Source organism: Carcharodon carcharias, chromosome 14 (genome assembly GCF_017639515.1).
Source record: "Carcharodon carcharias isolate sCarCar2 chromosome 14, sCarCar2.pri, whole genome shotgun sequence".
NCBI classification, from domain to species: domain Eukaryota; kingdom Metazoa; phylum Chordata; class Chondrichthyes; order Lamniformes; family Lamnidae; genus Carcharodon; species Carcharodon carcharias.
Window position 1 is genome coordinate 103598754 of NC_054480.1, and position 12895 is coordinate 103611648.

The 12895-nt window shown below is 42.3% G+C and overlaps 1 protein-coding gene across 3 annotated transcripts in view; it reads left to right on the forward strand.

The window, feature by feature from the left end:
- The first annotated feature begins 6623 nt into the window (after window positions 1-6623).
- LOC121286988 (E3 SUMO-protein ligase PIAS4-like) overlaps window positions 6624-12895 on the forward strand; it is a 265316-nt gene continuing 259044 nt past the window's right edge. For all 3 annotated transcript variants that reach the window (XM_041204388.1, XM_041204389.1, XM_041204386.1), the window contains exon 1: window positions 6624-6642. The gene's annotated coding sequence lies outside the window, so the exon portion shown is untranslated. The remainder of the gene's footprint in view (window positions 6643-12895) is intronic.

Consider the following 12895-nt stretch of genomic DNA (forward strand, 5'->3'; position numbering starts at 1 on the left):
TTGTCTGACCTCTCAACTCCATGTCATTTTGTAGGAAAGCATCGATTTTGGGTACATACTTTATAAGTTTATATTTATATCTCATAAGTTTGTATTGCATGAATGTGATAATATAGCTCGTGTAAAAGTCGACCCTAATTTTTCAGGGATCAAAGCTCAAAAATTTCAGGACAAAATTGTAATCCTGGGGATGTTAATGATCTGATTTCATTGTATATGTATAAATATTAAAGAAAATGAGTACTGGTAAATAAATGAATAAATGTTAGTTAATTAATAGGGCTGAAATGTATATAGTTTATAATATTATAAAATAAATAAATGTTAGATATGAATTCTTTAGTGCTGTTGGTTTTTACTTTATTCCATTGCAACAGACTTTTCTGGATTTCACATGGGCCCAAATCAAGCATGCATGTCAACCCCTCAAAAACATTACCCGCATGGAAGTCAACCCCATGACTTTTAGCCTAAACATTTGACTTTTACACAAGTAATTATGGTAATCTTCAGGAAAAACTGAAAGGCTGCAGCTCCTTTCTCTAGAAAAAGAGAAAACTAAAAAGTAATCTAATATAGGTCTTTAATATTAAGAAAGGGTTTAATGCAGTTGAGCAGAGAAAATGTTTCCACTTTTGAGGGTATCCAGAGTCATAAATATAAGAATGTCGTTAATAAATCCAATATAAAATTAGGAAGAAATGTATTTACCCAGAGCATGATTTGAATGTGAGATGCATTACCACATGAAGCAGTTGAGGCAAATATCATAAATGCCATTTAAGGGAATGCTAGATAAGCACAAGGGGGAGAAAGGGATGTAGAAAATTATGCTGATTTGATTGGATGAAGAGGGCGGGAGGAGGTTTGTTTGGACCATACATGGCAGTGTAGACAAGTTGAACTGAAAGGTCAGTTTTTGTGCTGTAGACTCTATGGGGAGAATTTTAACCCCTGGACCAAGTAGACTGAGAGTGGGTGAGGTAAAAAATTTTGACTTTTGGAGTGGATGTGCAGCCTGGTTCCAATGTATCCACTTCCAAGTTTAACAGAGGTCAGTTCTCTGTTATCATAACTGTAGGTCTTAAATGTGGAAGTCATGGATCTGGATTTACAGATAAGGCTGGAGGCTAGACTGTTGGTAAACTTTATCTTTTATTGAACATTGAGCTAACTATGTACAATACAGACTCTGCATGAGGCTCTACATCGAACTATCTCTCTCCATGCTCTGTTGTCATATGATCTACTTCACTGATGATGTAGACTATATATTTACATATTTAACATTAACCCCTTATAATACATCTCGCCCCTGCCTCCAACCCCCCGAAGTCTTTGACTCTAAAAAATACTATTTATATTATCCTACATCACCTCCCTGAAGTCTCTGCCTTCATCTCTGGTACACATAAACATTGTGGCGATTTCGCCAATCTCCCTGATCTTCCTCTCGGTTGTCTCAGAGGTTGTATCGGATTCAAGTTCTCCTTGCTGCCTCTGGAACTCTGTAGATTGGCACTTGAATCTTCAGAGACAATTGGTTCTCTGTGCAGGTTGTCTTCCTAATCATATGGACAGTTAGTCCATTGCATTGATGGTTTTCTTCTTGTAGAGATAAGTGCGCTTCTATTTCTTCTCACTATGCCACTTTCAGTCTCTATAAGATATGATTTCAAACTTTGCCTCTTTTCCAGTTCTTGGCCTTCTCTATTCTAGTCTCTAATCATATTGATTTAGCTGGTTGGAATTTTGGTAACTCAAGTGCTCTATGGTGTTAATTGTAGTTTCTGGTCTGATTTTCACAATACTAATCTTCCTTTTCCCTTACTCTCTTGATATTGCAAGTTTTTAGACATGGTATGAGTGTATGTAGAACAGGAAGTTGAGTCTGTAATCTTCTTCCCATCAAATCATTCTGAAGTGGTCTGCAATTGTAGCCCAAGATGCTAAGTTGATGTTATCTTTTTCAACAAAACTTTGACCGTGCTTACTCCTTTCTCGTCTTCTCCCATTGCCTTTGGGTACCTGGATGAACTAGTTGTGTGGTTAAATCCATAGTCTTCTGTAAATTTCTTGAACTCTTAATTTGCAAACTATGGACCATTGTCTGAAATACCACGTGTGGCAAAGATTTCTTTTAGTGAGTTAATGATTGCTTTTGAGATTGCACCATGAAGACGTTTAATTGCAATCCATCTGGAGTAATAGTCAACAGCTATGAGGAAAGTCTTCTCCGTGAGCTCAAAAAGGTCCATTCTGAGATGTTCCCATAGTCTGGATAGAAAGGAGGATACCATTAGTGGTTCTTTTAGTTCTTGGTGATGGATTGCGCAGTTTAAATTAATCTATTCTAATGATTTTGAGATTCCTGGCCACCAGACTGAATTTCACACCCTAGCATGACACTTTGCAATACCTAGATGTCCCTAGTGCATTCTTTGAAGGATCTTGAGTCTGAGGACTCTTGGTATGATCAACCTCTCATCATAGATGAATAAGTCATCCACAATAATGAGATGTCTGCATTGCTCAAAGTATTGTTTCAGGATAAGATTGTTTGGAACATATTCTGGCCATCCATTTTTGTTGCATTCTCTAATTTTAGCACATTCTTCAACTGCTTTCTGAGCTTGAAATATTTCATTCAGCCTCTATATGGTTGCTGGTTGGAATTTTGTAGTCGATGAGCTGTATGGCTCTACGTCCTCAACAAGATTTATGTCCTCCTGTTCAGGCTTTCCAACAGGAGTGCATGACAATGCATCTGCTGTTTTTTGTTTGCCTTGTACATGTTTGTCTGGTTCCTTCACCTGCTTTTCCAGGGAAATCCTCTGCTTGGTTCTCTCAAGGTTTTCTAATTCATCAACTTTGTAGATTATAGGTCTGTGTAAGCTTTTCGACATAACAGTGAACACTCTTGATTGTGGATCACATAGAAAGTTTTTGTGATTTCTCTTCCTCTGAACTAGTTTAGCAGTCAGATGCCCCTTTCAGTTGAATGCCTCCTGGGCTGTGTAGTCTTATGGTTACTGGTTGGAGTGAGTCTGATTTTAACCACTGTTCTGTATATGAAAGAATTTTTGTTTTATGTCCATTGACCATAATATCTGCCCTCCAGGAATTCCCATTTGATCTTGTAATTTCTCCCAAGATTGGTACTTCTGTTCTTTTTCTTCTTCTACTTCCTGAATGCCTTCAACTTCTTGAATGGTTATTGATCTTAGCTGTTCCTCCTTTAATTGTTTTGTTAAGAGCTGTTTGCTGCATCAGACTGACTTAAAATGGTCTCTCTTCTTGCACTCTGCATTTTTGGCAGGGCATTCTTCACACAACATTTTCCTGCCATGAGAACATTGAATATGCTTTATCTCTGTATGGGGTTAGGTGTGCTGCAACAATTATGTGCTACAAACTGGACTGTATCAGGCATTTTTCTCCATGATATTTCTTTTTCACCTCAAAAATGTCTCAGCTAAGACCCCCACAACAATGCAATCCCAAATTAATTCATCTTTCAGGGCTCTATATTCACAATTCTCAGCTAATCAATATAACTCATTCATAAAGGAATCTATGCTCCCTCCCAGTCTTTGAGTACAGCTGTTGAATTTTGCTCTTTCTATAATGGTGTTATTTTGATGAGTAAAATAAGTATCAAAGGCTTTGATAAATTCTAAATAAGTTGCCGTGTCTTTGTTTATGGCCTGTCTGAACATTACATTGTCTGCACTAATGCCTATGGCATACAGCAGTGGTTTCCAAACTGTGGTTTGCGAACCCCCAAGGGGTTTGTAAAATGTTTCGGGGGTTCATGAGGAAAATTCCATAATGGCAGAAGCAGAAGTGTTTGCGCACCAAAATTACCTGAAAATGACAGCTGTCGGTTTTGCACACACCAAATGACTAGGGAACGGGCTCTCGATGCTCATTGACCATCCTGAATGACAGGCTACTCGGCCAATGTCCAAAGGAGCCAATCATGTATGACTGACAGGTTTCTTGACCAATGATTGCTGTTGTCCTGACAACATGTTTTATCTTGCACCTTGTGACTGGACTTGATGTTGGAGAGTTTTAGGTGGTCGGGTGTGCTGTGTCTTCTGCTTGGACTTCGGAGTCATATGCTGCATGTGCCTGTAGAAGTGAAGCTTTTAGGTAAGTACCTGCATTAACTTAACTCCCTGGCCAGCTGCAGACTTCAGGATTTAGAGAAGAGGTTAAGAGAGGAAGGATTCCTGGGCCACATACAGACACTATGGGCAGGGACGGGCGGGGCTTCGGGGCTGAACCATGATTTCACGCTGGCGGGCCAACTGAGGTCCAGCCAGCGTGAAACGTGAATGGCAGCACTGCCTAAGCAGGTGGGGGAGGAGGGCGAGCGCAGACTTCATGCATGAGCGCTAGTGCGCGCTTGAAAATCTCCCTGAGGCACAGAGCTACCTCAGGGAGATGAACAGTTTTACAAAAAAAAAGAAAGATTTTTAAAATGTTATAAAACATGTCCCTGCATGTGACTCTGTCTCAGGAGCAGGGACATGTTAGAAATGAAATGTAAAATGTTTTATTTTATTTTTATTTGTTGTTGCAAACCCCATCCTGCTCATGGATGAGGTTTCCTAAAAAATGCAAAGACCACCTGGCCTTTTCGCCTGCCCGCCAATTAGTTAATTATCTTTTTAATGGCCTTAATAGGCTTTATAACTGTTGGTGGGTGCACTGCTGATTCCTGTGTGCTCCTGCCGACCGAAATATTGTGCGACTGTGCATTGACGTCGGGACACTCACCCAATGTCAACGGATATCATTTTACGCTGAAGCGGATCGGGCACGCACCCGCCTACTGAGGTAAAAATTTTGCCTCCTTGTTGCCCAGGGCCCTTCCCTTCCCAATCTCTTCTGTGTCTTGAAGTTATCCCCCAGTCCAGTCCCTCGATGATGTGCCTGTGGCCCAGGGCCCTTACCACTTCTCTGGGGCCTCTCTGAATCCTCCCCCACTCCCTTTATGTATCCTCGAAGGACTGAGGGAGGACTTTTGCCCATTTGAAAGGTAGGCTGCTGATTCTCTTGCTGGTGGAAAATTGAAGGTGCCCTTATTGCATCTCTACAGACATGTGCCCTCATACCCAATATTAAAGGCTTCATTTAGTGGCGACCAGCAACATAATCTGGCCAGATTGGAAATGATTGAGCCATTCACTCATCAACCACACCTGGTGCCTTGCAATTCTGTAAGTAACTAGGTTTGATTTTGTGTATCTCATTTGTATTAGGTAGCTATTCTTCACTTATTCCATTTTACTAAATAATGATAAATAATTATGTAAATATTAATAGTATGCAATAAAGTGTTGTAAAAAAAGCAAATTTTATGGCCAGAAATTTTCCCCTGTTGGGGGGGTTGTGCGGAGGCGGGCGTGAACCTGATCAGCGCCCCCCAATTGGGTCCATGCCGCCATTTTACGTGGACGGGCTAATTAATTAATTGACGCACGCCCGGAAGCACTGTGCAGGCGGGGGGAGGTGGGGTGGATTGCACGTGAAAGAGCGCAGAGATCTCCCTGAGGAGTGTAACAGTGTCACACGAGCTGGGACATGTTAATGAAATTTTGGAAAAATTTTACTGATTTTTTTAAACACTTCATAAATATGCGAAGGCCGCCTGGGCTCTTTGCCTGCCCGCCAACCTTTAGGTTGGACAGGCAGCTCATTTAATTGCTTTAATTAGTTTTTTAACAGGCCTAAATTGGCTTTTGACAGTTTGGTGGGCACGCAGCCGCAAATTGAATATCTGAATGACGTGCAGTGACGTTGGGATGCCTGCCCGACGTCACCACACGTCATTTTATGCGTCGGCAAGTGGGCCCCATCCCCCTGCTCGCTGATGGGAAAATGCTGCCCATATTTCCAAGATCACTGCTCTTATTATTTATACTCAGGTAAGGGAGAAAATCCCTGGAAAATATTTCTTTTTAGGAGGGGTTCGCAAAATTTGGCATTTTCATGAAAGGGGTTCACGGGATGTTAAAGTTTGGGAACACTGGCACAGAGTAAGGTACTGATCTGGTCTTTGCTAGTCTTCTTTGCTAGTCCCGAAGCTGTTCTGTACCTGGTAAACCTGCAATGCAGTTCTGCCATTTCTCATCTTGATCCAGGTCTTCCATGTTGTCAAAGCATTCTGGTAAAGGTAGGGCTTTTTCCATGTTTTACTGTTACTGTTGCCTTCTCTGAAGATTTTCCTGCACTGCCCTTCTCCTGCAATTGTTTCTCTTGCTGCTTCTTCCAGTCGCTGGGCTTTTCAGTTGTTACTCTTTTTGTCATGTTTTCCGCTGCTACCATTTGTTATCATCGTTTTGGGTCTTAGATGTGGTAGTCTTGGATCTGGATTTACAGATAAGGCTGGAGGCTGTTGGTAACCTTTGACTTTTATTGAACATTAGACTAACTGTACAATACAGACTCAGCATGAGGCTCCCAAAGTGCTATCTCTCTCCATACTCTGTTGTCATGTGATCTTACTTCACCAATGATGTAGGCTATATATTTACATATTTAATATTAACCCTTTATACTACAGGTTGGGATAACAGAGAGAAACAACTACTCACTGAAGTCAAGGATTTCCTAACTTGATATGGGCAGGTATTTATTGGTGCAGTTAACATCCTTATATGACGTTAATGAGATATTTTTAAATTGCTTCTAACTGCGCTCCAGATTTTAATTCAATAGCATATATTTCCCAGGGTTCAGGAAAGTGACCAGAATAACCAAGGCAAGTTTGAGCAGCAATTCAGATGAGTATTTAAATTTCAGATTGTTCAATCTGAATAAAACCACAATTACCCAAGAACATAAGCAGTAGGAGCAGGAGTAGGTCATAGGCCTCTCGAGCTTGACTCTGCCATTCAATAGGATCATGGCTGATCTGATTGAAGCCTTAGCTCTACTTTCCTAGCTGCACCACCAACACCTCCCCTACTCCTGCCACGCCCTCGCATAACTCTTGACTCTCTTGTAGCTGAAAAATCTGTGTAACTCAGCCTTGAATATATTCAATGACCCAGCCTCCACTGCTCTCTGGGGTACAGAATTCCAAAGTCTAACGACTCTCTGAGAGAAGAAATTCCTCCTTGTCTGTCTTAAATGGGAATCCTCTTATTTTGTAACTGTGCCCTCTAATTCTGGATTCCACCATGAGGGGAAACATGCCCTCAACATTTACCCTTTCAAGCCCCCTCAGAATCTTATAAGTTTCAATAAGATCACCTCTCATTCTTCTGAACTCCAATGAGTATAGGCCCAACCTGCTTTCCTCATAAGACAACCTTTCGTCCCAGAATCAACCTAGTGAATCTACTCTGAACTACCTCCAGTGCTAGGATATCCCCCTTAAATAAGGAGACCAAAACTGTGAAGAGTGCTCTAGAAGTGGTCTCACCAATGCCCTGTACAGTTGTAACAAGACTTCCATACTTTTATACACCAGTCCCTTTGCAATAATGGCCAATTACAGCTGCTATCTCTCAGTTCCCTCTGGCAAATGTTTGGCAGACAGGGCTCGTACAGATTCAGCTATTTTTCAAACTGACAAGTTCAGGATGGGGGAGAAACCTTGGTTTTGTTTGACAGCACCTCAGAGGAGGAAGCCCACAATCATCCACAGCAGTATTGATACGCTATGGTGGGATCAGCATGTGCACAGGAGGGAATCTGAGGTCGTCGGAGGCACCACCCATATTACATGTTTTAAAGACAGAGGTTCAGCCTCTTTGACATCTTAGAAGAGCAATGCAGGCTGAGGTGTCTGTTGTTCCATCCTGCACAACATTGTGCATCTGAGAAGATTGCAGATGGAGCTGGACTAAGGGGAGCATCACATGAAGAGAACAAGTAGAAGGAAAACAAAGATGGAACACCCATCACCAGACCAGCTATCCTGCCCAGGATTCCCTATTATTGCAAAGATTCCCAGAGTGTGAAACATAACAAATGAAATCTTGCAGTCTGCTTTCATCGCCAATACCAAACAGCCCCAAAACTCCCTTTCCACTAGTTCTTCAACCACTCATCCACCCAATACACAAAACATGGGTCCCGGCATGTAATGACATCAGAAAACAAGTGAAAGGCTAAGTTAGCCCTCAGGATACAATAATGGCAAATGTGGAAGTACTGCAAGCCATTAAATTTCATGTGGCATTAATACAAACAAGTAAACTTAACAATATATACTTTGTCAACACCCACATCCATATCCTTGGTGAATTACAATATCTTCTACTTACACTTCCTACCTTTTCTACATGCTGCATCCTGTGTGGCTTCAGCAAAGGTAGAAGCAAAAGCTCAGATCCCTGCTCTGACTACTGAGATGCTTTTGGCCTATGCCTTCTGGGTTTTGGAGTCTCCGGAAGTCCAGCCAAAGACTGCTCCCCTTGCAGAGGAAGACCTGTGCAGGGGCAGACTCAGTTATTGGGAGAGTATGTTAATTGCTGGCTGAATGGTGGGGAAATGCAACAGGTGAGAAGTGGGATGCTTTGAGAGGAGTATCCACTTCCATGCCTCTTTTTGCCACATCCCTCTCCTGGGCCAACACAACATCATTCTTACCATTCTGCAGGAGAACAGCTTCACAGAATCACAGAATTGTTACAGTACACAAGGAGGTCATTTGGCCCATCGTGTCTGCACCAGCACTCCAATGAGAAATTCACTTACTGTCATCCTCCTGCCTTACCCCAATAACTCTGTGCATTCTTACTTTTCAAGTAACAGTCTAATTCCCTTTTGAATGCTTCAATTGAACCTGCCTCCACCACACTCTCAGGAAGTGCTTTCCAGACCATAACCATTCGCTGCGTGAAAAAGTTTTTCCTCGTGTTGCTTTTCCTTCTTTTACAAATTACTTTAAATCTGTGCCCTCTCATTCTTGATCCTTTCACGAGTGGGGACAAGTTCTCCCTATCCACTCTGTCCCTCATGATTTTGAATACTTTATCAAATATTCACTCAACCCTCTTTTCTCCAAGGAAAACAGTCCTAAATTCTCCAATCTATCTTCATAACTAAAATTCCTCATCCCTGGACCCTCATGAATCTCATTTTTTTTGCACTCTCAATGCCTTCATATCCTTCCTAAAGCGCAGCACCCAGAACTGGGCACAATACACCAGCTGAGGCAAAACTAGCATCCTATATGCCGCTATTAATAAAGCCCTGGATACTGTATGCTTTGTTAATTGTGCTCTCAACCTGTCCTGCCACCTTCAATGACTTATGCACACTTACACATTAAAAAGGGAGGTGGAGAGAAATCAGCGAATTATAAACCAGTCAGCTTGACATTGGTGGTGGGGAAAATTCTAGAGTCCATTATAAAAGATTTAATAGCTGAGCACATGGAAAGCAGTAGCAGAATTGGACAGAGTCAGCATGGATTTACAAAAGGGAAATCATGCTTGACAAACCTACTGGAATTTTTCGAGGTTGTAACTAGTAGACTTGACGAGGGGGAGCCAGTGGATGTCGTTTATTTGGACTTTCAGAAGGCTTTCGACAAAGTCCCACATAAGAGATTAGCGTGTAAAATTAAAGCGCATGGGATTGGGGGTAGTGTATTGAGATGGATAGAAAACTGTTTGGTAGACAGGAAACAAAGATTAGGATTAAACGGGTCTTTTTCTGAGTGGCAGGCAGTGACTAGTGAGGTACTGCAGGGATCGGTGCTGGGACCCCAGCTATTCACAATATGTATGAATGAGTTAGATGAGCCAACTAAATGTAATCTCCAAATTTGCAGATGGCACAAAGCTGGGTGGGAGGGTGAGCTGTGAGGAGGATGCAGAGATGCTTCAGTGTGATTTGGACAAGCTGAGTAAGTAGGCAAATGCATGGCAAATGCAGTATAATGTGGATAAATGTGAGGTTACCCACTTTGGTAGCAAAAACAGAAAGGCAGATTACTATCTGAATGGCTATAAATTGAGAGAGGGGAATATGCAACGAGACCTGTCCTCGTACACCAGTCGCTGAAGGTAAGCATGCAGGTGCAGCAGGCGGTAAAGAAGGCAAATGGTATGTTTGCCTTCATAGCCAGAGGATTCGAGTACAGGAATAGGGATGTCTTGCTGCAATTGCACAGGGTCTTGGTGAGACCACACCTGGAATATTGTGTGCAGTTTTGGTCTCTTTTACCTGAGGAAGGATGTACTTGCTATAGAGGGAGTGCAGCGAAGGTTGACCAGACTGATTCCTAGGATGGCGGACTGACATATGAGGAAAGATTGAGTCGGTTAGGATTATTTTCACTGGAGTTCAGAAGAATGAGGGGACATCTCATAGAAACCTATAAAATTCTAATAGGACTAGGAAGGATGTTCCTGATGGTGGGGGAGTCCAGAACCAGGGGTCACAGTCTGACGATACGGGGTAGACCATTTAGGACTGAGATGAAGAGAAATTTCTTCACCCAGAGAGTGGTGAGCCTGTGGAATTCACTACCACAGAAAGTAGTTGAGGCCAAAACATTGTATGTTTTCAAGAAGGAGTTGGATATAGCTCTTGGGGCAAAAGGGATCAAAGGATATGGGGAGAAAGGAGCAGTCTATTGAGTTGGATGATCAGCCATGATTGTAGTGAATGGCGGAGCAGGCTCGAAGGGCCGAATCGCCTACTCCTCTTATTTTCTATGTTACACCCAGGTCCCTCTGTGAGTGCAGATCAGTGATATGTTGTAAGGCTGTGGATAAGGTATCCATCACTTTGATAGAGGAGGCAGACAAGTTGTCAAGCAAGGTCTGCATAGCTATTGTTATGGCCTGCATGGACTTATTTGACAGGCTTGCTTGAAACTCCTTGGAGACAGTCTCTCTCCATTGCAGACATTCTCACAATTCAGTGCACCAATTGAGTAGGACTCCACCATTGTGGAAAGTGTGGAATAGCAGATCTCTTAGTAGTTTGTTAATTTTCTGAGGCACCTCTAATATCCTCCTTCTCAACTAAAGCCTTCAGGATACAGCATTACCTGGAAAAACTCAGCAGGTCCAGCAGCATCGGCGGAGAAGAAAAGAGTTGATGTTTCGAGTCCTCATGACACTTCAACAGAACAGTTCTGTTGAAGGGTCATGAGGACTCGAAACGTCAACTCTTTTCTTCTCCGCCGATGCTGCCGGACCTGTTGAGTTTTTCCAGGTAATTCTGTTTTTGTTTTGGATTTCCAGCATCCGCAGTTTTTTTGTTTTTATTTTCAGGATACAGCACCTGTCTCCAGCTGATAAGAGCTTGAAGAGAATTGGGCCCCCTGATGCAGACTCTCCGCAACTGTCCCTGCCAGCAGTGTCTCATCATGCTCATTTGCGAGATAGAACGTAGAAAAGTTATGGTGCTGAAAGAGTTCATTCAGCCCATCATGTCTGTGCCAGCCATAAAAAGAGAAAAAAGCTAGCTGCTCATTTTTAATCCTGCTTTCCATCACCTGGTTTGTAGCCTTTCAGGTTACAGCACTTCAGGTGCATATCCAGGTACCTTTTAAATGAGTTGAGCATTTCAGCCTCTACCACCAATTTAGGCAGTGAATTTCAGACACCCACCGCCCTCTGGGTGAAGAAGTTTTTCCTCATGTCCCCTCTAAACCTTCTACCAATCACCTTAAATCTATCCCCCTGGTAATTGACCCATCAGCTAGCGGAAATAGGCCTTTCCTGTCTACCCTATCTAGGCCCCTCATGATTTTGTACACCTCAATTAGGTCACCCCTTAGCCTCCTTTGTTCTAAGGAAAACAACTCTAGCCTATCCAAACTTTCTTCATAGCTACAATTTTCAAGACCTGGCAACATTCTTGTAAATCTCCTCTGTACTCTCTCCAGAGCTATTATGTCCTTCCTGTAATTTGGTGACCAGAACTGTACAGAAAATTCCAGCTATGGCCTAACCAGCGTTTGATACAGTTCCAGTATTACATCCCTGTTTTTGTATTCTATACCTCATCCAATAAAGGAAAGCATTCCATATGCTTTCTTTACCACCTTATCTACCAGTCTGGCAATCTTCAGGGGCCTATGGACATGCACTCCAAGATCTCTCACTTCCTCAACCCCTCTCAATATCCTCCCATTTATTGAGTATTCCCATGCTTTGTTTTCCCTCCCCAAATGCATTACATCACTCTTCTCTGGATTGAATTCCATTTGCCAATTTTCCACCCACTCAACTAAACTATTGATATCATTCTGGTGACAACAGCTATCCTCTTTACTATCAACCATACGGCCAATTTTTGTGCCATCTGCAAATTTCCCAATCATGCCTCTCACACTTGAGCCCAGTTCATTAATATATGCAGCATACACAAGGGGCCCCGACATGGAGCCCTGTGAAACACCACTGGAAACTACTTTCCATTCGCAAAAACATCCATTGCCCATTACCCTTTGTTTCCTGTCTCTGAGCCAATTTTGGATCCAACTCACCACCTTCCCCCGTATTCCATGGGATCTCACTCTTCTCACCAACCTACCATGTAGGACCTTGTCAAATGCCTTACTAAAATCCATGTAGACAACATCCACTGCACTACCCCCATCAATCCAATGTGAATAAGTAAATGAAAAACCCAACTAATTCTCTAACTGAACCCACCAAATTGAGATTATCTGTGCTGATGTATAGCTGTAGGATCTGTGACAGTACACTCTCAGAAGGAATTAGGTCCTCTGAGGAAACTGTCCTCTTGCAGCATTTGCTGTACATGGGATTGCCCTGGAAGACAAAGAAAGGGATATGGTTTAGTTGTGGCAAAGTCACAATCTTGACAATCACCATATCAGTTTTCTCATAGTTCACTCAATGATGAAAGAAATTATGTCAGCATGTGTGTGTCAGATATAATT